Here is a 25,103-nt window from a genome sequence, read left to right as displayed (position 1 = left end):
AACCTGCTGGTTACAGATATATAGAGATGATGGGATGACATTTATCTGCAGATAGGCCTGTTGATTCAATCCTCAGGAAGCTACTTGTTGGCTGGAAATAAGTCTCACTAACTACTTTTCCATAGGTGGGATGCCGCACCTGAATGAAAAATCTTGCTTTCTGGATTAAGGGTATGTGTTTCTTGTTTTGTTTTGTTGACTCCTTGGATGAATCCTTTCATTCTATGAGTTGAAGAACTTCATGAGAAATGGAGAAGGGGTAGCGGAGAGTGCTGGGGGACTGGCAAAGAAGCTCCCAGAGCAAGTATCTATAACTGCAGAGGAGGAAGCATGTGTGCTGACTGGTTTTGTGTGTCAACTAGAATCATCAGAGAGAAAAGAGCCTCAGGCAAGAAAAAGCCTTCAAGATATCCATCTATAAGGCATTTTTTTCTCAATTAGTGATTAATTGTGGGCAGTTCCATCCTGGACTGAAAGTCCTGAGTTCTATAAGAAAGCAGTCTGAGAAAGTCAAGTGAAGCAAGCCAGTAATCAGCTCCCTCATGTCTTCTGCCTCAGCTCCTGCTTCCAGGACCTTGCCCTGTTTGAGTTCCTGTCTTGGCTTCCTTTAGTAATGAACAGCAATATGGAAGTGTAAGCCAAATAAACATCATTCTTCCCAACTTGCCTTTTCATCATGGTTTTCATTGCAGCAATAGAATCCTTAATTAAGATGCCTTGGGAGGTTGCAGTCATGGTTACTTTTTCTGAGAAGTAGAGTGACCAGAGACAGGGTCATGGCAATGGTGTTGTTAAAGCAGAGATAAACTTGGCAGAGTTTTGAGGGGCACTGAGAAGAGAATGGAGTATAGGAAATAGGTAAGGCAGCTCTGCCAGGAACTTGGGCCTTATGTTCACAGCTTTAATCAACCTTGCCAACCTTGAGCCATTCCCAGACTAACCATGTAGTGTAGACAGTGAACAAACCAGCAACCCATGGGCATTCTTTGTTGACTAAGGTTCCCTACTTCTGTGGTTCATGTTGGGGGAAAGGAAAATTCTTTTAGATCTTTGTGTCATGACCTTCAACAACATAGCAAGGATACTCCCTAGGAAGACAAAGTTAGCAAAACCATGCTCAGCTCTCAGGAGAGTCAGGGGTGGAATGTTCAGAGACCAGGGGAAAGAGAAATCCTGCAGTGATCTCATAAGGGTTGCTCTGAGTGCCTTCAGGGATTCTACTTTGGCTTGGTTTACAGATAATGCAGGATGCCTTCGAAGCAGATCTCAAATCAAGGACTTAAGTGCAAAGGTAGCAGGAAGTACTCAGAGGGAGCAGGAAATACTCAGAAGGAGCAGGAAGAAGGAAGGCTGGGAGGAGAAGGAAGCTGGTGAAGACATTCTTAGGTTTCTGGACTACTGTAGATATGCCTCAGAGTTATCTCCAGTGACCTCAGAATAACTTCTAGCTTGTCCTTGAGGCTTAGCACCCTGCCCTTCTAATCCATCCTATAGCCCCAAGGATGGGATCCGTAGATGCATGCCCAGATCAAGAGTCACCAAGCAGACCAGCCTTGTGTGTGCCACCAGCAGACACTAAGGTGGAAGACCTCAGAATGGGTCTTCCCAGGAATTCACATACCAGGTTTAGAGTACCATGTTCTTGAGGTGTTAATGGGATGTCCTGAGGCAATGAAGATAGATAGCAGGTCTCCTGAGTCATTTGGCAGGAACATTCCAGAACAGGGTAGGATGTCCATGACTGTCATTTTGTAATGATGTGCTTCTATTTTATTGACATCACTGACTGAGCATCTGTCCAGCAGGGACTGATCTGGGCACTAGGTATGTCACAGTTGCTGCTTAAATGCTATCTTCTGTTGGTATGGGCCAGACAGATGGCTTGGCAAACAATGTCTGTGCATTTGCCATAGCACCCAGGAACCCAGAGAGCTCAGAAGAGGAAGTCAGATCCCCGGATCTAGAATGCCACTGGGTGGGTGCTGAGAGCTGAACCCAGGTCATCTGCAAGAGTAACAAATGATAAAAAAAAAATCACTGAACTCTCTAGCCTGGCACTCACTTTCTTAAACTGTGGGACTTTGACCTTTTTGTGTGCATGTGCTCCTATATGGATCTGGTGCAGAGGGACTGCTGGAACAAACCTCGGCTGTTACCACAGAAGGCTCTAGAAGGCCTAAGGAGCATTAAGCAATCTTTCTAAACTTTGACTCCAAGGGATAGTGTGAGTGAATGTGGTGGTCATGAAAACCTTGTCAAGAGTAAAAGGCTTCTGAACACAAAATGGCCAATAGTAAACCAAGAAAAGATGGACAATGGATCAAGGTGTCTCTGGCAGCACTTACCCACTGAACGTCACAGGTCTTTACTGCAGCCTCATCAGACCTGTCACCCCAACAGTGGGACTGAGCATTGCAAGAAATGCCTTGTTCAGATTCAAGGCTGCTGTAGATTATGATTTGTTTTTTTACTGTTTATACGAGTTTCTGCTCTTATAGAAACACAATGGCTTAATTACAGAAAAGTGGACTTAATATTTTACTGCCATGGTTCCTCAGCATATGTCAAATCCATGTATCTTTTCATTTTACTATTGTTAGATAGTTTATTTTAAAAATTGCTGCTTGACCAGACAAAGTCCCCCAGCATTGAGCACGGGAAGTAGACAAAAAGCCTCACACTATTCAAGAGGCTGCTTGCAACTCACACCTGCTGGGTCAGACACTCTTCAAAGGAGTGTCACTGGGTGTGTCTATCAAACTCAGGGCCAGCTCCATGTCCAGGAGTAGATGGAAAATAGAAAACAAACTCCTTGGGTTGTGTGTGTGTGTGTGTGTGTGTATGTGTGTGTGTGTGTGTGTGTGTGTGTGTGTGTGTGTGAGAGAGAGAGAGAGAGAGAGAGAGAGAGAGAGAGAGAGAGAGAGAGAGAAGTTTTGTTTTGTTATTTCTCTGTTGGGTTTTGTTTTGGGAGTAAGAGAGAGGGAGGAAGGGAGAGACAGAGAGATACAGAGACAGGGAGAGACAGAAAACCATGAAGTTGGGTAGATAAGAGGGATAGGAAGGATCTTGGGAGAGTTAGGAAAGGGAAATGAGTATGATTAAAATAGATTCCAGAAAAAAATATGAAGAAGTAAAAAATGCTATTTGAGCTGTTGACTTGCATTTTAATCAAAGTCCAATAATTTTTTTCATGATTCAGACAGATTTTCAGAAAATTTCAGTACTGCACTAACATTTAACCATTTCCTGCTATGCATTTATAGGAAAAGGCAGCCTCAGTGTAGATGATTTAAAAATCAAAATATTGATCAACTCTGAGAAAAACTTAGCCAGGAACAGAGAAAAGAACCCCAAACGTCGGAGGAGCAGAGGGACATGGATGTGGACAGGAAGTGCCACCCAAATAATGCTAAGTTTGAGGGAAGGAAAGGGTGTTTCTTGTAGGGTGTGTCCTTAATCATTTACAAACTTTGAAAGGGTCAAAAGTATGCTGCTGGAAAAATTACATAGACGTATCTTAGGTGTCTGCAGCTGCCTTCTGACAGGTGGTGGAGATGGGATCCATCTGAGAATGGGCACCAAGATTTCTTGCCAGGCTGAATGGAAGGGCAGGAACACCTTAGTGGAAGGGAGAATGGACAATGTCAAGGTCAGGTTGGTCAAGTCAACTGAGTGAGGTTCTTTCTGAATGAAAGTGAGCCCACATTTCTACATGGAGCTGGTGCTGAGGGGTAGCTGGAACAAACCTCTGCTGTTGCCATACAAGGCTCTGGAAGACACAAGGAATATTGACCAATCTTCCTAAACTTTGCCATCAAGGAAGCAGATACTGAGCGAGCTAGTGGAGATCACAAAGGCAGGAGAGCAGGGCCAGCCTGGTACTGCAGTAACCCTGGCCAAGAAGGAGACAGACAGCAACAGAATCAAGCTCAGGATCTGAGGATGACTGACTTGATCCTTGGCACTGGGTGAGCCAGTCTCTCTCCTATGGCGACAGTTTGCATAAACTCACTTTGATCAATGGACTTTCTCTGACTCTGCCTCTCCTTGCCATGGCGAGACTCATTGTTCCAGGAACAGGAAGGAAGAAATGTTATTGTGCCGAGGGGTCCACTGCCCACAATCTCCTGGTTTATTTATCTGCCCACTCTGCTCCCTCCTCCCGTCTCTCAGCAGCTCTTCTGGGGATGGGTGTGGCTGACCAGCTCCCTTCCTGCTTCTAATCTTACCCTCTTCCTAATATGAGTGATTTTACCCCTCATGTTGGAAGAGAGGTGAAGACAAGAAAGTGGAGCCATGCCAGTCTCATTCCTCAGGGACCCTGTTGCTTGAAGCAGCGTTTGGCATTAAGTGGATATACAAGGTTTTGTGGATCCAGTACAATAGTTGGTGTGTAAGGTACTTCTGTGCCCATACACAGTGTCTATCCATTACCTGGCAGGACTCTGTAGGCAGGGGACTCTGGAGACACCAGGGACAATGCCTCTCCAATCATGTCCTGTCCTCTCCTTTCGCGTAAGTGACTAGCTCAGACCAAGTTTCTTATGTTTATTTTGTAAAGGTGTTCCAAGGTTGATCATGCCTTATTTAAAGATGAGATTCTGAGGCCTTAGAAGGTGACCTGACACATCAGGGCATTGTATTTTGAGGGGTCTTTTATTCTACTCTCGATCTTGCATGGTCTTCCTATCCTCTACTTGACACACATCTATAGCCTAACTCTGCTCTCCTGAGAAGACAGAATCAAGGGTTGTCCTTGCATATAGATTAACTCTCTGTTGCCCTGACACTTACCCAAAGGCTTACGGGGCTCAGTGATCTGCACATGTTGGAAACATCTCTACATTTAAGAAGCTAGGGGTAAAGCCCACTGGGTCTGTGTCAGGTCAGCTTCTCTGAGACTCAGTTTCCTCATAGAATCAGACAGCATCATGGCCAAAACGATGGCTAATCTTTATTATCAATTTGATTGGGTTTGGAATTTTCTAGGGGATGTGTGCCTGGGTGTGTCTCTGAGTGAGTTTCTAGAGAGATTTAAATGAAGGATGAAGACCTGCTCTGAGTAGCGCCATCACATGGGCTGAGGTTCAGACTGAATAAAAAGAGGAAGAAAAGCAGTTGAGTGCCCACTTCCCACTCCTTGATGACTGATATGACATGAGCAGTTGCTTCACATTCTTGCTCCCATGACTTCTTTGCCATGGTGGCCTTTATACTCTTAAACAGAACCTTGAGCCCAAACAGAGCCTTGTTTCTTGCTAGGCATTTGGTAACAAAAATGAAGAAAGTGACGAATTAAAATGGCAGCCCTGTAAAGTCCATGTTTGTTACTGACACCTAGTGCCTAAAATTGACACCATAATTGGAGCTAGATCCTCTAAGGAGGTAAGGAAATTTAAATGAGGTTATTAGAATGGGCCCTGTGTTTGTCAGTTTTTCATTACTGTAACAAATACCTGAGATAAATCAAGTTATTAAGAGAAAGGGCTTGTTTTAGCTCACTGGTACAGAACTTTCAGCCATGACTGACTGGGTCCTGCTGGGTTGGGCTTGCAGCAGTACAGCATAGCATGGAAGAAGAATGTGATAGAATATCACAGTGGGGAAGCAAAGGCATAAATGGGGGGAGACCACAACCCCTCCAAGAGCATGGCCCCAGAAGTCTAAGACCTCTACAAGATCCTACCTGCTCAAGTCTCTAACATGTGCTAGTTGTACCACAATAGAAACCTAGTGCTTCACAAATGGTCCATTCATCAGGCACTAGTTAACTGCAATTAGTGATCATACAGAAGAGGAGATTTGCACACATACAAGGTCCTAGGGAGAGAACTGGGCAGACCTAGGGAAGCCATTGCAACAGACTGGTACAGACACTTCTCTCTCAATTCTTAGAAACAGCCAGCTCTGCTCACAGCTGGATCTCAGACTTCCACCCTCAAATGTAAGTCAATACATGTCTGTTGTCAGAACCCAGCCAAGGTTCTGTGTCACTGAAACATCTGAGGGACTTATGCCATTGAAGTAGATGGAAGGAGAAGAGAGCACAGGAAGTAGGGTGGGGCTGACCTCCTGCAGAGGAGGAAGGGACCAGCCTAGCAGGAAGAATCAGCCAGCTCAACCAGTGTTCTCTTCAGAAGTATCTGGAGTAGGAGTCCTGCCAGCTCAGTCTGGTTCCAGCCTCAGTTCAGTCATAGTGATGGTTCCGGAAGAGAGAGCATTAAACTTGCTGCCGTCATGTCTCCCACAGCAGAGAACAGAAAGCCACAATGGCGGCATCTTCTTTCCCTCCTGGCTTCCTTATGGAAGCTGCTGGAAACAAATGTGCCCAGGAAGGGAAGACGGTGTTGGCTCTAGGATCAAGTGCACCCTTCTTTGTCAGAAAGAAGATTTTGTGTCTTGACCTAGAAGCTAGAGAACTTGTGACTCATTTTTTATCACACTCCTTAGGAACGGCCTGTCCATACCATGACCACAGCCACAGCTAAGCTTTAGTGGCTCTTCTTCTCGTAGGCAACCCCACAGACACGCTCTTTACTGCCATTTCTTTAACGTGACATCATATGTGTACTAGGAGAGAACCATGATATCTGAGGATGTCTGAGCTGTCCATCTAAGAGGTAATAGGGGAAGATCCCTTGTGGGAGTTTAGGAGTTGGGGTGAGAGGGACAGCACCACAAACAAAGAGAAAGTTGGGGAAACACTGTCTCTCATTACTCTTTGGAACACTGGAAGAGCCCTTAAAGTTAGGCCTGAGTCTTCTCAATATCCTGCTCAAAAGAATTGTGAAGCACTGGTCCAGACACACCTGCTGTATGTGATTCCTGTTTTCCTACATGTCATTGTTTCTCTTGATCCCAAATATTGAAAGTGCTTACCATGATTGATCTTTTGAGACTGGGTTACCTCACTTAGTATGATGTTCTCCAGCTCCATCCATTTGCCTAAGAATTTCATGAATTCATTGTTTCTAATGGCTGAATAGTACTCCATTGTGTAAATATACCACATTTTTTGTATCCATTCCTCCGTTGAAGGACACCTAGGTTCTTTCCAGCTTCTGGCTACTACAAATAGGGCTGCTATGAACATAGTGGAGCATGTGTCCTTATTGCATGCTGAAGAATCCTCTGGATATATGCCCAGGAGTGGTATAACAGGGTCCTCAGGAAGTGACATGCCCAGTTTTCTGAGGAACCGCCAGACTGATTTCCAAAGTGGTTGCACCATCTTGCAATCCCACCAGCAGTGGAGGAGTGTTCCTCTTTCTCCACATCCTCGCCAACACCTGCTGTCTCCTGAGTTTTTGACCTTAGCCACTTTGTTAGCAAGCCTGTTCTCTGTCTCTCATTTTATTTTATTTTATTTATTTTAATTTCAAGTATTTTAATTTCCTTACCTGCTTTCCTCCTTTCCTAGAAACCCCCTCTTCTATCACCCTTCCCTCTGTTTCTGTGAGGGTGTTCCTCTGAGCCTCCCCCCAATCCCACCTCCCTGCCCTCAATTCCCCTGGGAGCTGGGGGGGTTGTTGGGGGCTGGTTGGTTGATATTGTTGTTTTTCCTATGGGGTTGCAAACCTCTTCAGCTCCTTCAGTCTTTTCTCTAACTCCTCCATTGGGGACCCCACACTCAGTGCAATGGTTGGCTGCGAGCATCCAACTCTGTATTTGTAAGGCTCTAGCAGGGCCTCTCAGGAGACAGCTATATCAGGCTTCTGTCAGCAAACCTTTCTTAGTATCCACAATAGTGTTGGAGTTTGCTGACTGTATCTGAGATGAATCCCCAGGTGGGACAGTCTCTGGATGGCCTTTCCTTCAGTCTCTGCTCTGCACTTTGTCTCCATATTTGCTCCTGTGAGTATTTTGTTCCTCTTTCTAAGCACCCTTTCTAAGTGTGGGACAGAAGCACCCACACTTTGGTCTTTCTTCTTCTGTTCTCTTAACTGCTGAGCCATCTCTCCAGGCCGGTGTTCTCTTTAGAAACACAAAGCTTCTCTTCTCAGAGTCATAGTGTGATGTTAATATCAGCCTACTTATCCTCACAGTGTGACCCTGCAGAAACACAGCATCATTTGCAGAGACTAAGGAGACCCACCCACCCAGTCTCCACCTTCCCCCGAGCTTCCTTGTGTGAAGTGCTCTTGGTTGGAGCATGGATTCCAAAGGCATAGCAGGGCCATGTGATCATGATGTCATAACAGGAGTTTGGAGCACTGGAGAACCACATGAGGATCAAAGAAAGGCTGTTTACTTTTAGAGTTCCCATTTTCACCACCCCACTCTTCCATTGCCACAAGCTTGTGCTGGGAGGAGGGTCCAGTGTCAGCAGAATATGGAAGATGAGGGGAGTCACAGATTCTTCCTTCAAGGTTTAGGATGAGTGTCCTGAGCAAGGTTGTGCCTGGCTGTTGAGAGGCTCACCCAGGGCTGAACATGAGTGCTGAGACCTCTCTGAGCTTTAAAAAATCCTGTCCTGCTGCTTTATGTTGTAGGGTTACATTGACGAGAGACTTTGTAGAGCTCAATAGTGTGGGAAGCCTGTCTATGATTATCTGATTATCTGGGGGTCATCCATGGGCTTTCTAGGGTGCCAGGCTATGGGGTTTCCATGAAGCTCCTCAAAGAAACTCATTGGTTGGTCTACAGTAGAGTGGGAGCTTGAGGGTGGGAAGAGAACTGAGTTCCTTCTAGGAAACTAAATGTTGACTATGGGCTTCAAGTTTTTACTATAAATGGCAGAGGCTTGAGACAGAGGCAAGGCTAGTGAATAAAGGAAGATGGCCCCTTCTGAAGTTGAAGCTACAGATCAGAAGCGCTTTGGTTTCATTGACCAGGGAGATCTTTGCATCCTTCTCTTGTTATTTAGCTTTGTTGGCTTTGGTTTCAGTGTGTGGAAGAGCATGCTTCTTCCTGCAATTCCCTGCTCACCCTAGTCTCTCATCAAATTAGGAACTTGTCTGTCCTCAGGACTGATAATTGAGTGTTGTGCTGGCTCACAACTTTTCTTTTACCAGGACACATTATCCAAGAGAAACAAGTTAAATAACGTTTAGCTCACAGTTTCACAGTGTCCCTTGACTCCATTGCTATTAGTGGCAAGACAGAAATATCACAGTGGGAGGGCAAGGAAGAAGAAGGCTACTTACTTCATGGAAGTGAAAAAGGAGGGAGATCGTATGCACATGTGACGGGAAGAGCAAGAGAGAGGGGAAGAAGACGATCCACGGAGGGAAAAAAAGGAGAGGATGAGGGAGTACCTGGGGATTAAAAAAAACAGCCTTTAAAAGCTTGTCCTCTACAGTGCGCTGCTATGTCCTTCAACTACGCCTGACCTTCTAATAGCACATTCAACTTGACCTATTCAATGTATGAATCCACTGATGAGAAGAGTGACCTCACAATTCAGTCACCTCTCAATAGCAGCACCATGTGGGGACCATTCCTTCAACATGTGAACCTTTCTGAGAGGATGGGTCACCTCTTAACTACAGCAAGTATCCACTCGTTTAGTCCATACCAATCATATTTTGATATGTTTGTCTCGGACTTGGTTCTGGGACAGAGTTCATGCAGGCTCATCCCAAGAGCAGTGAGATATATGTCACACCACAGGTAGAACCTGAGAGAAACCTACAGATGGAATTTATTAGGGAATATGCGAGAAGGAAGGGATGGCAGGGGCGGTGCCATGGCAAGGTAAATGGGTGGTGAGGGGAGGGAGGCTTCCATCTGAGGAAAACACATTTACATTTTTTAAAGTAATAATATTTCTGTGGCCCTTCCACGAGAAGAAAATGAGGTCTGTTTTCTTCTTTTTTTTTAAATTAGATATATTCTTTATTTACATTTCAAATGTTGTCCCCTTTCCTGGTTTCCTCCCCAAACCCTCCTAACCCATCCCTCCTCCCTCTGCTCACCTCTACCACTCCCGCTTCCCTGTCCTGGCATTCCCCTATACTGGGGCATCTAGCCTTCTCAGGACCAAGGACCTCCCCTCCTTTTGATGTCTAACAAGGTCATCCTCTGCTACATATGCAGCTGGAGCCATGGGTCCCTCCATGCATACTCTTTGGTTGGTGGTTTAGTCCCTGGGAGTTCTGAGGGCACTGGTTGGTTCATATTATTGTTCCTCCTTTGGGGCTGCAAACCCCTTCAGTTCCTTGGGTGTTTCTCTACCTCCTCCACTGGGGACCATGTACTCAGTTCAATGGTTAGCTGAAAGAGTTGTATTTGTCATGCACTGGCAGAGCCTCTCAGGAGACAGCTATATCAGGCTCCTGTCAGCAAGCACTTGTTGGCATCCACAATAGTGTCTGGGTTTGGTAACTGTATATGGGATGGATCCCCAGTGGAGTAGTCTCTGGATGGTCTTTCCTTCAGCCTCTGATAATATTTCTGTGGCCCTTCCATAAGAAGCAAATGAGGTCTGTTTTCATTTGCATGTGGCTGATGGGTGCCTAATCTGTGTCAAAATTGTCATATCCAAGGTCACCTCTATTTCCTGAGATCTGTGAAGAGACATTTTCCTCTATCAATTTTGGTATAATTATGGTTTCTTCCTCTTCTTTCTTCTCCCTGCTCTTCCTTCCCTTCCTCTTCCTCTTCTTCCGACAGTTGAGGATAAGGTAAATCACTTACCACCAAACTACATTTCTAGACTCAAGTGTTATCTTAAAATAGAATATATAATTATTTTTGTAGATGCTTCTTGATTATCTTGTCGCTGAACACTGCTGTCTGCTTGCTATGCTATCACCCAGAGGGGCTTGGAATCCTAAAGAAGAAACACAATGGGAGTGGGCATCTCCTTTTTAGCAGGCTATGTTTCCCCTTGGTACAGGGGTCCTGCCTGGGGCAGCAGCCAGGAGATATTGCCCAGGCAGTATTTGTTACCCACAGAGAGATATATAGGAATCAGAACTATTGAGGAACAGGACTCTGGATCTTTGGTATCAAAAACTTGGTAACATCAGCACAATGTTGCCCACTGTACTGGCCCACTGCATGACACTGTCACATAAGAGAATAATAAAAGCTACAGTACTCTGAGGTCTGTATTAAAGCCATTTTAGTCATTTTCCCATTCACATGTCGTCTTGTGGTAATGGTTTCAGCAGTGACATGAAGACAGAACTGGAAGAAAGAGGCAGTTTAGTCTGTATCTTCCACAAAGTCTTATGTTTCCTTGTCCCCATGTCTTGTGTCTTGCCATTCCTATTTTGGATTCTTGTTGGGCTAACTAAAGCCAACAGTCATATTTCTGAAGTTTAAAAGAAGTCTGGAGTTCCAGTCCACACCGTGGAGATAGGAGACAGAGTCTGGCAGAGAACAAATGAGTTGTGGGTGGGTGGGGTTGATAAAGTACATATTTGCAGTTAAGCTAATTGACTTTGGCTTCCTCGAAACCATTATCTCATCCACCCATAATGGGACAAGAATGCCTCAAATTGAGCCTGTGTGTATTGTATGTTTGTGTAAACTGTCTCAAAGGAGCCTTCCTTGACATTGGGGCAGATTCTCCAGCTACACAAGCATGTAGAAGATGGTTTACTCTAGAAAGGCAAGGAGTCAGGTGGCCAGTTCCAGGATAAGACTTCACCAGAGTGAGAGATGTCCACACACCGGAATGGTATGAGGGACTGGAAGAGGCCAGGGTTAGGAAGGAAAGGACTGGCTACCTCCCTTCTCACCTTCATTGCCAGCTAACCCACTAGTTGGGGCATCTGCTTCCTTCCCTGTTGCTGATGCTCTATTCTGTGAACTGAGGATTCTGAAGCATGCTTATTTTTCCCACGTGTGTTGGTTTAAAGTTAAAATCCAGTGATCGCTAAGAAAGCACCATGGCCATCCAAGCAGTGAAGTTGCGAGCGGCATCTGAGTGACAGTCAGCCACTCTGTTGCACCTTTCTAGCTGAGGGTCACTGGAAAGAGTTTCAGTGCCCCACTGGTCCCCTGGGCATTCCTCTTTCTGTCCTCTTCCCCAAGCAGAGCAGCACAGAGAAGGACAAGACTAAAAGCTGTCTGTGGGCATTACCCACTCAGTGACTGGTAACAGGTTGTCAGGCTTTTATGGACCTAGGTGGACTTCAAGATGAGGACAGTAAAACCGGCCATTTGGACTGAGTCAGAGATGATGGAGCTACTGAGTGCTTGCACATAAAGAAAAATCTAGGACTGTAAGTAGATGTAGTTTTTGAAAAGGAGAAGGTGGAGCCCCGAAGGGCCTAGTATGGACAAAGCACAAGAAGTTCTCAGTAGCATTTTGGTCTGCAAACAGAGCAAGGCTATGGCTAAAATACTTTCTAGAACTTCCTAGCAAGCAGTGTTTCTGGTCCCTTGTGCTCCTCCTTCACCTCATCACCCCTGTCACAATCCAAACTCTATGTCCCTTCCTCTGTACCTCAGGATTGTGCTTCTTATTTTTTTACCCCTGGTCACCCTTGCCTGAGAACTTTTTACACAACCCTAGTACATAGGTGTATAAAATAAGGATGCAAATTAAGCATTACTGGTAACAAATCCTGAAGAAACTTATCCTGAAACAGTCTTTTGTTTTACAAGTTTACAGTTTATGAATGATGAAAGATAATTTGCCCTAGTGAGATGATATGCTTCCTAATGTCTCCAGTGCATCCCAGAATAGCACTACCAGTTGGGTTTTAAGCCCCAAATGTAAGAACTGATAGGGAATATTTCCTGTTCAGACAATAACAAGCCCTCCTCTATAAAGGACCCGCCTGTATTTATACTTTCTATTTATATTTCCTCCACCCTAGTATGGAAAGGCCCAGCTCCCCCTTCAAAGCCATCCCATCTCCCACTCCCTCAGAATAGCACGGGTCTTGCCCCTCACCATGGTGACCAGACATAGACTCCCCTGCCAAGTCTATGGCTACAGTGAATCACAACATCTCCTTGCATCTGTCTCCCTTTTCACCTGGAACCTCATCAAGAGTCTCACCTAACAGAACATTAGTGCCTTAGGAAAAGATGACAGTTAATAAGGGTGGTGTGTCTGGAGTAGTCCCAGCTGCTGGCATTCACAGCCACATGTGTTTTCTACAAAGCACAGCAGATGAGTTTTCCTAGAGTGACATTTCAGAGCCAATGGGTCAAGCTTGTTTCAAACAATTTCCCTGGCATTTCAAAGATGGCTTCACATCTCCTTCCTTCACCAGGGTCCTCAGTAGGAGGACATATTGCAGTGGGCAGTGCTGCTAGCTTACATGGAGTGGAGAACTTCAGCTGCCTTCTTTATCTAGCTGAGCACATCACAGGAACATGCTGTGATTGATCATAAATATCTAAAGCTACTACCTGCCGGGTTATGAACAGGGATAGTATGAACTGCAGTTTGACAAAACGGCTTACCAGGTAGCCTGGCCCCAGACCCCAGGAGCAGATTCATACATACCAGGTGGCCACAGAATCTGAACTAATCTCATGCTAAGGGAGAATGCAAGGGAGAAACCCCAGAGCCCACTGAAGGCTCAGGGTGCACAACAGCTTGCCTCTAAGTGAGTCTATTTCAGAGACTTGATGGTACTCAGCAGAAAACCAGAGGCTTGTGAAATGTCATAGTGCCTTAGGAAAGCAAGAGAAAAGATATTCAATGTTAGAGACATCAGGCAGCTCCATTTACTCCCGAGGTATGCAAGTGATGCCTGCTTGAGAACCCCAGAAGCTACTCATGGCCATAGTCTCTCGTGGCAGGCATATCAGAGAGAACATTCCAAAGAAAGCCGATTAATAGAACTTTCTGTTTGGGAAAACACCTGAGACTTGTAGAGCAAAGCTTCTCCTTTATAAGAAAGAGGCCTTCCACTATGTTCACAGCAGCCTTATTTATAATAGCCAGAAGCTGGAAAGAACTCAGATGTCCCTCAATGGAGGAATGGATACAGAAAATGTGGTATATTTACACAATGGGATACTACTCTGCAATTAAAAACAATGAATTCATGACATTTTTAGGCAAATGGTTGGAACTGGAACCAACAAATGGTTGGGTTATCATCCTAAGTGAGATAACCCAATCACAAAAGAATACACATGGAATGCAATCACTGATAAGTGGATATTAATTAGCCCAGAAGCTCTGAATACCCAAAACACAATTAGCATATCAAATGACTCCCATGAAGAAGTAAGAAGAGGGTCCTGATCCTGGAAAGGTCTGATCCAGCATTGTAGGAGAGTACTAGGACAGAGAAAAGGGAGGGAGGTGATTGGAGAATGGATGGAGAGAAGAGGGCTTATGGGACATATGGGGAGGGGGGAACCAGGAAAGAGGAAAGCATTTGTAATGTAAACAAAGAATTTAGAAAATAAAATTAAAAAAATAAAACAAGAAAGAGGCGCCCTCCTTTTATCCCGTGGTGTTCCTTGACGCACCAGAGGGACACTATAGGGTTTTGGGACAGGCATGGTTCTGAAAGTATTCCAGGTGACAAGGTGGCTGGCATAATCTATTGCAAATTAGATTCACCTCCAGTTTCAGGGTATCTAATGTCCTCTTATAACCTCTGAGGGCACCAGACATGCAAGTAGAGTACCTACAGATATGCAAGCAAAATAATACACATAAAACCTTTTTAAAAGTGATTATATATATATTTTTTGAAGGTCTTAACAATTCACTAATGTTATCAGAATAAAAATGACAAGAAGAGTATAAGTTTTTAGACTACTACATTGAGATCTATTAACACAGCCTCACCTAAAGCATCTGGTTTTGACCCAGAACAAGTTAGTTAATTCTACCAGTACTTCAGTTTGCTACCCTGATTTAGCGATACCTTTATCCCATCAAAAACTTTTAGGGTTACAAAGCAAAAAACGCTATTGCGGGAACTTAGCTTTACATGGGGACCTGGTTTCTCTTCAGTCTGAAAGAGTGAATTATATATGCACATCTATAATTATGGAAAGCTGGGAAGAACAGAAGCTTGTCTAGGATCAAATAGTTGTCCATATACCCTACTTCCTTCCCCTTCCTCAGCTAGCAGGTTAGCGCTTTCCTCCCAGTGTTGACAGGGCTAAGGTGACTACAGAGACCCTAACAATGGGGTTCCTCTGCTTGGACACTGAAAGATAAACATTCCCCAGGATGTGCATAAACCTTCTGATACCACAATTAAGCACATTTTATCATTCTGTGGTTGTATGACAGTTAACTATATGTATTATTATTGTTGGATCCTATAATACTCAAATATACTTATTTGTTTCCATAGTTCCACAATATTAATGTTAAACACTGGTTTTATAATTAAGATAATTCTTTTAGAATGAATTTCCTCTAGAGTAATTATCTGGAGAAAAGCAGTGTTGTAAGACAGACAGACAGACAGACAGACACACACACACACACAAATACACACACACACACAGTTCATGTGCATACATGTAAATGTAATATTCTAGTTTGACTTCTGCAGTTGACTGGACAATTCCATTAACCAGGTCAAGTCATTTAACCTTTCATGATCTGATTTCTTTGCTCTTATGAAAGAAAGACTCAGCGCTTGGGAACAGAGTGTGGCTTCAGGAACAGAGACACTATTCACAAAGATCTGATGTGACTCTCCATGGTGGACTTTAACATGTCGTTTTTATTAACTTGAATCTCTGCATTAGAGGACATCTGATGATGTTACACTATCTAAAACTTTCTTTCATATGTAGCCTCAGTAGAAATTAAATATTAAAAATTCTGTCTCACTTTTCAGTTTGAAAGTAACACAGCAGGGGCTGTGGTGCAGTGCACAGGTAGAGAACATGCTTTGTGTGGGCAAGGCCCTGGGTTAAATCTCCAGCACACTGTCCTACCCCAAAATGTTCTGAAAATAATGTATCTGCCAGCTTGTGCTTTCTGTTATATAACTTTAGCTTTCACTATCTCCTGGATGTCTCAGAGTAGCATGGCATTCTTGATGTTGACTGTTGAGGACTAATGAATGTCAGAGGCATTATAGTCACACCTGAAACGCAGGTAAACAAGGCTCAACTCTATTATGACTTTTAACAGAAAAGACCAACCAGGGCCTGCTCTGGAGTCTCCAAACAGTCTCTCCCCACCACTGACACCCCAACTCCCCCATCTCCCCACCCCCCACCCCCACCCCCCTGAGTCTGGCTCAGGAATGTGGAGCAAGCAGGAAACAGAGTAGGTGCTATCTTGGGTTTCAGGGAATACTGGGGAATATTTTTATTATAGCAGAAGTCCTCTGTCCATCTCACTTGTCCCCATCCCCACCCCCAAAAGGTCACAGATTAAATGCCTTAAAGAGTTATCCAAAAAAAAACGCTTTAGGCACTTTTCTTTCAACTAAATTGAGAAACCAACAGTTTAAATCACCCACAATGCACAGGAGCTACCCAGCAGCAGGAAGTCTGTGTGGATGTGGGTTTGTATTAATTCCTGGATACTTCTCTGAGCATCTGGAGGGCAGGAAGCCCACATTCCTTGACATCTGGGAGAAATAGGGGGATTTCCATGGATTTGAAAACACTCTTCTAGTTATGAACTCTAAGCACTCACTGCAAGTCGTGGCCCTCAACATCCAGCCTGAACTTGGCTGTCTACAGATTGTTTATCTGTAGCTTCAGGGAGATGAAGGTCTCTCCATACCACTGGACTATTATCACCATGAAGCTAAGTCCCCCAGTAGTGTTTTGTGCTTTGTAACCCTAAAAGGTTTTGAAGTGATACAGATATCACTAAATTAGGGTAACTAACACTGAAGTCCTGGCAGGATCAACGAACTTGTTCTGGCCAAAAACAGAGGCTGTATGTAAGGGTTAATAGATCTCAGTGCAGTAGTCTAAAAAACGTATTCTCTTCCTGACATTTTTATTCTTATGACATTAGTTAAAACCTTCAGCATATAATTAGTTTTTTAGAGAAGGTTTTATATATATTAGTGTTTTGCCTGCATAGCATTTCTGTTCTACCTGCATGCTCAGTGCCCTCAGAGGTTATAAGAGGGCATAAGAGGGCGTCAATTCCCCTCAACTGGGATTACAGATATTTGTGAGCTGCCATGTGAGTGCTGGGAACTGAACCTAGGCCCTCTACAAGAGCCATGGAACTGTCTCTTCATCTCTTAACTATATAAAATATATAAGCCAAGGCTGAGGCAGAAGCAAAAATATTCTTTCTTTCTTTCTTTCTTTCTTTCTTTCTTTCTTTCTTTTTTTTTTTTTTTTTTTTTTTTTTTTGGTTTTTCGAGATAGGGTTTCTCTATATAGCCCTGACTGTCCTGGAATTCACTCTGTAGACCAGGCTGGTCTTGAACTCAGAAATCTACATGCCTTTGCCTCCCAAGTGCTGGGATTAAAGGCATGTACAAAAATGATTCTCTTATTCATTGTTTTTCTCTTTTCTGAAGTGTTGAAGCTAGGACACAGAGCACTTGTACATGTACACATTAGACAAATGTTCTACAACTGATATATATATATATATATATAAAATGATCTATTAAAGCTTTTAAATTAACAGTCTTCCCCTTAGCAGCACTGAGCCCCATTCTAACTGCTATTCTGAAAGTGGGTTTTTGGCATGTAGGATTTGACAGCAAGAAAAAAATGTAGAAGGCAAGAACATAGTTGTAAGATGGCTAATGCCCAACTCTACGCACCAGCTTGAGACAAAGCACTATGTCACCTAGGCAACTAGCAGTGACTCACAGACCTTGAGTGCCCAACAAGGAGGAGCTTGTTCCCGCTGACTAGCCGGGAGAATCCTTTGTGTAATGAAATCAACAGCTGCCCAGTAAGGCTGACACTATTTCCTGGACCTTGAATCTAATAAAAGGAGTGATCTGACACATTTCCTGAATCCTATCTTGGTCTTGCAGAAGAAAACCCTGGATTCCATATTAGGGCTTAACCTGTGGCCTGCTAGCTGAACTCAAGATGCTCCCCCACTATCGAGCATCCTCGGGGGCCTTGTTTTCTGACTATATTTGTCTTCTTGCATGTATGTCTTCCCATTGTCAGGCATCCCTGAACTGGCTGAACCATATCTCTTACAGTGTCATAGGAACCCCTTTGTGCCCCACTAGGGTCCTAGGGCCTTGTGTTCATTGGCATGCTAGGCTGTACATGTTGCCCACAGTTGGCAGAAAAGTTATCAGTCATTATTACACAATAATGATAATAACAATAATAACAATAATAATGTCATTATTATAAAACAACTATATAAACTCCTAAGTATGAAAAAACTAAATTTTCGCATTTATGAATTCTTAATAGTCTTATTTAATTTTATAATAATATGAGCTGCTGGGTTCTGTTGAGTCTGTGATACCTGTATCATGGAAATATTATAGGATGATGGGCTACTTTGGTGTGAGTCATACTCCAGAAGTATATAGTCCTGAATAGCATAGTTGTAAGCATTGATATGAAATGATCAAAATCCCCTAAAATCTAACATTTGGTAAGTCACAATCCCAGTTGATTACAAATCCAAAATGTTGTAATCTCCAAATGTAAAATTCCCAAAGTTTCATTTTCCATGGAAAACAGAAGAAAAGTGAGACAGCTGGGAAAGCAATACCCTGGGCAAAGTGGAAATGCTGTTGGTTTTTGACAGGCTCTGCACCCACTATCTAATGTCCCTGTCTTCTGTGTCACATGGAACTCCATCATTTCTTTCCCTCTCATTCATCCTCATACCTGCTACATTCTTGGTGAAGTCTTGGGCACAGTCTTGGTGAAGGACTCCGGAAGTGTGTTTTAGCAGCATCCTGCCCTACCAAGCACAGGACCATTTCCAACCAGTCAGAGGCTTCCCTGGCTTCTCCAGGCAGGTAGTTTTAGTCTTTTAGATGCTCTTGGCATTTCAGCAGCTGGAAAGGAAGTGTGAGTATAGAGAGTGATGCATTTCTGAATGGGAGATTTTGCTGTCCTCGTATGGTTTTCAGGATTCCCCTCCATAGGACTTGAAGTTTGATGGATTGCAGACTTTGGAATGTCAATATGTGGTATTTTAATGTTTTAGAATTGTGGTTTTGGAGATTTTAGACTTTATGGATTTTTAATTGTAGAGAGTTTGAGCTTTAGGAATGGGGATTTAGATCTCCAGTATAATGTCTTCTGAGTGTCTGGCTTGGTGTGGGAGGGATGTGAACAGCCCCTGGGCTGCTCTTCTCTCCCTGCCTCAGGATTTGTACTTAGTAAACAGCTAGGTCCTTACTGAGCCTCATGATGCTGGTATTTGGATAGCAAGCTTTCCTCCAAGAAGCTCCAGTCAGTTGTCTTTCATATTTTACTGTGAAAAAACTTGGGCATGAGATCCAGCCTTGCCATGATGCTTGTTTGGAACCCAGCAATATGCAGAACACTTTGGTTTTGTCCTCAGCCTCTGAATGTCTGTCGGATGTGGCTAGACCTGCTTCAAGAGTCACGCATCAAGCATTGGAGCAGAGTCAACTGTATGGAATTCAAATCACACCAAACCATGACCTTGACCCAGGATAGTTTCTACATACGTCAATACCTCATCTTTGAATAGGATTGACCTAACCCCTGGGACACCCTCCTGTGCTTGTTATGAATGCTTGAAAACATGATAAGTTAATAATCAAATTAGTCATTGCTGCTCTTACTGCTCTTCTGAGTTGAAGCTCTGGTTCTCATTGTAAGACCTTGCCTACCCTGCTGTGTGGCCTTCACTAGTTTCCCAGGGAGAGAGAAACAATGCTAGATGTGAGCATGCTGGGGGTCTAGTCACATGGTGGAGGACATCAGCAGGCGTGGTGAACATCAGAGGGAAAAATAGCAGCTGGGTCAGAAAACCAGAAGAGCAAAGTGTCAGTCAAACTATCCCAAGGCCATTACTAATGTCAATCATTGCCCAGCAAGGCCAGCCCCTTCCCTCCGTAGCTGTTGAGCAAACCCATATAGAGCTTCTTCTTGTTCTTTTCCTGCTCAATCCAAGCACCATGACTTTACCTCACAGCAGCTCATTCCTGTCTATAACAGTTGCTGCCCATCGGGAGCTGACAAGGCACCAAGCATAAGAATCAATATTCATATTGCCAAACAGCTTTTCCAAAACACTTCATTGCTTCAACAGAAACTCCTTCCATCCTGAAGTAAGATTTTACAGAGATGTGCTGTTATTCCAGGGGCTGCAGTAAATGTCACAGTGGTGAAAGAAGAGCCCCCAGTCAGTCGGAGGTGAGAGAATGTTTTATGATCATTGCTTCATTCCACACGAAGGCCATTATTCCATTCCTCCTTGTATCATTTTTTTTAAGATTTATTTATTTATTATATGTGAGTACACTGTAGCTGTCTTCAGACACTCCAGTAGAGAGCATCAGATCTCATTGTGGATAGTTGTGAGCCACCATATGGTTGCTAGGATTTGAACTCAGGACCTTCAGAAGAACAGTCAGTGCTCTTAACCACTGAGCCATCTCACCAGCCCCTTGTATCACATTATAAAGGAGTCCCAGCCCACTTAGATGCATAAGGTTTGTTCCTTATAGCAAATTTGATTTTGCTGCTACTTTTCATGGTTACATAATTTTTCGTGGAATCTTAAAGGAATTAGTCCTAAGAATCTAGACATTTAGGGCATAACTTTGTCAGCTACTTTCCTTTTCAATTGGAAATTTTTATTGTGGACATTTTCAAACTCAGAAATCAAGGGAAGACTATAACAATAACTAATAATTTCGTGATCTCCATGTTGTTTACACAATAAGCTAATTGACATGGGTCTATTGAATAGCTCTCATCCCCATGAGCCCCATTCAATGGGGAGTATAGAGAAGCCAAGACTTCTCCCTCAAACCAGCTCTGTTGTCTTTACTTAGTACCAGGATTTTTCCATAACTTTAAGCTGGAAGGATTACCTCTCTGTCATTATTCAGATTAAAAGCATGAGATTTGTGACGTTTTTTGGCAGTGTCTAGATGAGGGTCTGTCTCAAACATGTGACTTTGTGATTTGTTTTGTCCCTGACCCCCAAGGCCTCTTTGAGTGAGGTGAATGTCCTATAGGGGGTGGGTGTAAGTCATTAACTGTCCTACTCATGGTAGCTGACTGAGGGGAACATGGCTTGGGACACTCTGATAACGGCAGCTACTACTAAGCCAAAGGAATGAGAGGCACTGTGGTTTCCATAGAGTTTAGCAAGGTATTTCATAAAACTGAACTAATTTCTGATTTGAGAATTTAGTTGGGTACAGTGATCAGTATATATATCCCAGCATGATGGGAAACTGAGGCAGGAAATCACCAAGTGTTTGAGGCCAGCCCGGCACCATGGTAAGACCCCATCTCAAAAACAAACAAGCCAAGAAGCAAACAATCAAACAAGCCATTGTTGACTTGGAAGAAGTATATTTGCTTCCCCAATATGATAAAAATACTATTGGAAAAAATACAAGCCTAACAGCAAGACTAGGATATTCTCATAAAAACCAGGAGCAAGGAGACAAATGAATACTATGTCATATACCAGTGGTTCTCAACCTGTAGGTCATAACCCTTTGGTAAACCTCTGCCTGTAAAAATATTTACAGTACAATTCATAAGCGTAGAAAAGTTATGGTTATAAAGTAGAAATGAAAATAATTTTATGATTGGGCTCACCACAACATGAGGAACTGTCTTAGCTAGGGTTTCATTGCTGTGACAAGACACTATGACCACAGCAGCTCTTATAAAGGAAAATATTTGGGGCTGGCTTAGAGTTTCAGAGGTCTCGTCCATTATCATCATGCTGGGAAGCATGGCAGCATGCTGACAGACGTGATACTGGAGAAGGAGCTGAGAGTGCTACATCCAGATTGGCAGGCAGCAGGAAGTGAACTGAAACACACTTTCTCCTCCAAAGCCATACCGTCTCTAACATGGTCACATCTCCTAATTGTGCCATGCCCTATAGACCTATGGGACCATTTTTATTTAAGTCACCACAGGAACTATAAGCCTAACAGCAAGGGTATTAAAGGGCCATTGAGAACCACTGTTATATACCATTTCTAAGACTTACATGTTTAACCTGTAAATGTGGAGCTTAGAGATATAAAAGCAGAGCAAGTGTCAGTGGTCTGAATAGATTGAAAGCATATAAGACATCATGGGCTATACAACAAGGTCCTTGATTACAAAGCCACCTTGCAAAAATCCCATTGACTTTGATCCATAAAGGTCTGGAGATGGGGCTGGAGAGACGGCTCAGTGGTTAAGAGCACTGACTGCTCCTCCAGAGGTCCTGAGTTCAAATCCCAGCAAACACATTGTGGCTCACAACCATCTGTAATGGGATTTGATGGCCTCTTCTGGTGTGTCTGAAGACAATGACAGCAACAGTGTACTCACATATATAAAAATAAAAAATAAATGGTCTGGAGACATGGCTTAACAGTTAATCCTTTTCTGAAGTCCTCAGGTACCTGCACTCATGTGTACACACTCACACACACAAATACATGATTGAAAATAAAAAATAAGTCTTTAAAATCCACAACAACTAATTCTCTGGTCCATAACAACTGAAACCGAGTAGAAAATACAATAGAAAATTCTTTTACCAATGACAGCAAGTTTTAAGAAAAGTTTTTAAAAGTCAAAATAACAACAGGGAAAGAGTATGTGTTCTTTATGACAGAAATCTTAAAACACCATAGAGATAAAGGAATGAGACCATGACTATATGGATCTCTGTTGATCTGAGCTTGAAAATTCAGCCCTGTGGCATTTGAATATCATCACAAACAATGCATGTATTTATGACTACCTATAGAAACCTCGTTTGGATTCAAATGCACAGGTCCTGAACTAGGGTGGATCACTGGACATTTTTTACTTTGCAGGGGTGGGAAAGTGATTCACACTCAGGAGAAAACATCACCCATAGGTGTTTGAACATGTCTCTTTCCCTGGATTAGTCATGGTCCATACAACCAATCCTCTCTTGTCCTGGTCCCAGTCTGCTGGGATCGAATCACTCCATTGCCAAGCTGTGAGGTTGGGTACCTCACACCTTGAGCTATTTGCTACATTTGGGGAAGATATAACTGCCACTGAAAGTTGAACATCTGTAGTTAAGTTAATTTTTATATATGGAATTTTTAAATGGTAGAACTATAAAGGAAAAATAAGGTTAAAAGATATTAGACATTAGATGAAGAGACTGTAAGTATACATGGGAAAATAGTTATTCACTTAAAGAAGCCTAACCAATTTGGCACGGTGTTGTTTAAAAGTTAGACAGAGCGATAAAAGAAGACCCAAACAAAAGACCTAAGATGCAACAAGAATTGAGTTTATAATAAAAACAGTATTTAAAACCAATAGAGCCGGGATCATGAGTTATTTAATTAGGCAACTGAATAATCATCAAGAATAAAATTAAGTTACATCAATAATCTACTCCTATCATTCAAAGTAAATTTCTAAAAAAAATATATTATAGACATATAAAAGGAGAACAAGGACCTTTATTCTTCCTTTTCTTCTTTTTAGTCTCTCTCTCTCTTTATCTGTCTCTCTCTCTCTCTCTCTCTCTCTGTCTTCCCCCTCTTTCTGTGTGTGTGTATGTTTGTATGTATGTGTGTGTGTGTGTTTGTATGTGTGCATGTCTGAGAAAGAAAATTCTTTTCTATGCAAAATACAAATCTGAAGCCAAAAGGCACATGGACAATGCACTTAATTAGATAAAAATTAGAATGCTCTGGAAATAAAAACATACCATAAATGAAGTCAAAAGATAAATGACAAACTGAGAAAAAAGAAGAATTCACATTAGGGAGCATGCAGGCACATCTCACAGGCAGTTGCCTTTACAAACACGCATCACATTTCCACAAGAAAATTACCCAAATCCCAAAGGAAAATAAACACTTTACCCAGACTCCTCTAAAGAAAGCAGTTCCAGGGGATGGCCAAAAAATGCAAAGGATGAGAGAGGTCACTGCATACTGGCTTAGGAAAAAAAATGCCCTGCTGTAGGGGCTGATAAGGGATACCCTCTAAGACATTTCCAAGTGACAGAGTAGGCCAGTGCAGGATTGCACATATATGGACATGTTTGTATTGGAAGAGAAACTTGTGGGAAGACTTAGCAGAAACTATTCCCCACAAGGAGTGTGCCTGAGCTCTGGGGAGAAGAGCCTCTTACATCTGTATCTGCTGAACTGCCTAGGTTTCGAGTCAAGTGCATGTCAATAGGCACTATGTAAAGCTCGGTAACCTTTTAAAGAATGTTTATAAAATATCTGGTTCTTTAGCAGCTGCCACAACCAGAAGCCAGAGGACTTTGCTCTGTAAGAATTATGGACTGTGGGGGCTGTGGGGATTGTGGGGAGGACCCCTGCGGGAGCACAGTGTATAGAGGCTATGCCTCTGGAGTCACTCTTCAGGGCTCTTTATCCTTTAAGACACAAGAAACCCATTCGTGCTTTCTCTGGAGGAACACTCTGTGCTAGCAAAGCAGAGATCCATGCTGGGAGCTGGAAGCTGGCTAGACTAGAACACAAAGTCATTATCCCGTCTCTGAGTGTTTAGCATACCTGGGTCCCTATTACCATGCAACCCAACATTCTGTTGTCTGGGAAGAAAAGTGGCTTAGAGGGAGAATGGAAACAACAGAATCGAGTCTATGGGATGTTACACCTTCCATTCCCATTTCTCCTTCAAAGATGAGATGTAGGGCTGCATCTCTCACCCTAAATCAGGTACATTTCAGGGTTTTTATAACTGCTTTTGACTGAGTAACGCTGGGAACCCATGTAAGGTCTGGAGGCTCTTCTTGCTACACTTATGTAGAACTGGTTCGATAGCTTTGAGCCATCCATCTACGACTTGAGGATATAGCTATTTTATCCCAAATCTCCATGGCTGAGAGCAATTTTCTGGCTGCTTGTGAATAGTGGGTTGAAGGGAGAAGAACGAGGATATGTCAGGGGCACTTTAAAGACACACTGGCTCTGGAGGCATAGCAGCAAGTTCTCTATAGAAGGACAGAAGAGCCAAAAGGAGCATCCCTTACCTTCCTGCCTACATTCTGCTTGGAAAAAAAATTTCCAATGTGCAGGGTGTCTGGTCCCCTCTGTGGGATATTCCCTGGC

At 43.2% G+C, this 25,103-nt stretch overlaps 1 long non-coding RNA gene across 1 annotated transcript; it reads right to left on the bottom strand.

The window, feature by feature from the left end:
* Positions 1-3,190: 3,190 nt before the first annotated feature.
* On the bottom strand, positions 3,191-23,948 carry LOC127686021 (uncharacterized). The gene is made up of 3 exons (XR_007977975.1): positions 23,883-23,948; positions 18,691-18,863; positions 3,191-3,618 (listed from the first exon to the last, which is right to left on the bottom strand). It is a non-coding gene; the product is annotated as an uncharacterized LOC127686021 (long non-coding RNA).
* Between the last annotated feature and the right edge of the window lie 1,155 nt (positions 23,949-25,103).

This window comes from Apodemus sylvaticus, chromosome 5, assembly GCF_947179515.1.
Source record: "Apodemus sylvaticus chromosome 5, mApoSyl1.1, whole genome shotgun sequence".
NCBI lineage: Eukaryota > Metazoa > Chordata > Mammalia > Rodentia > Muridae > Apodemus > Apodemus sylvaticus.
This window is presented reverse-complemented; position numbering and strand designations above follow the sequence as displayed.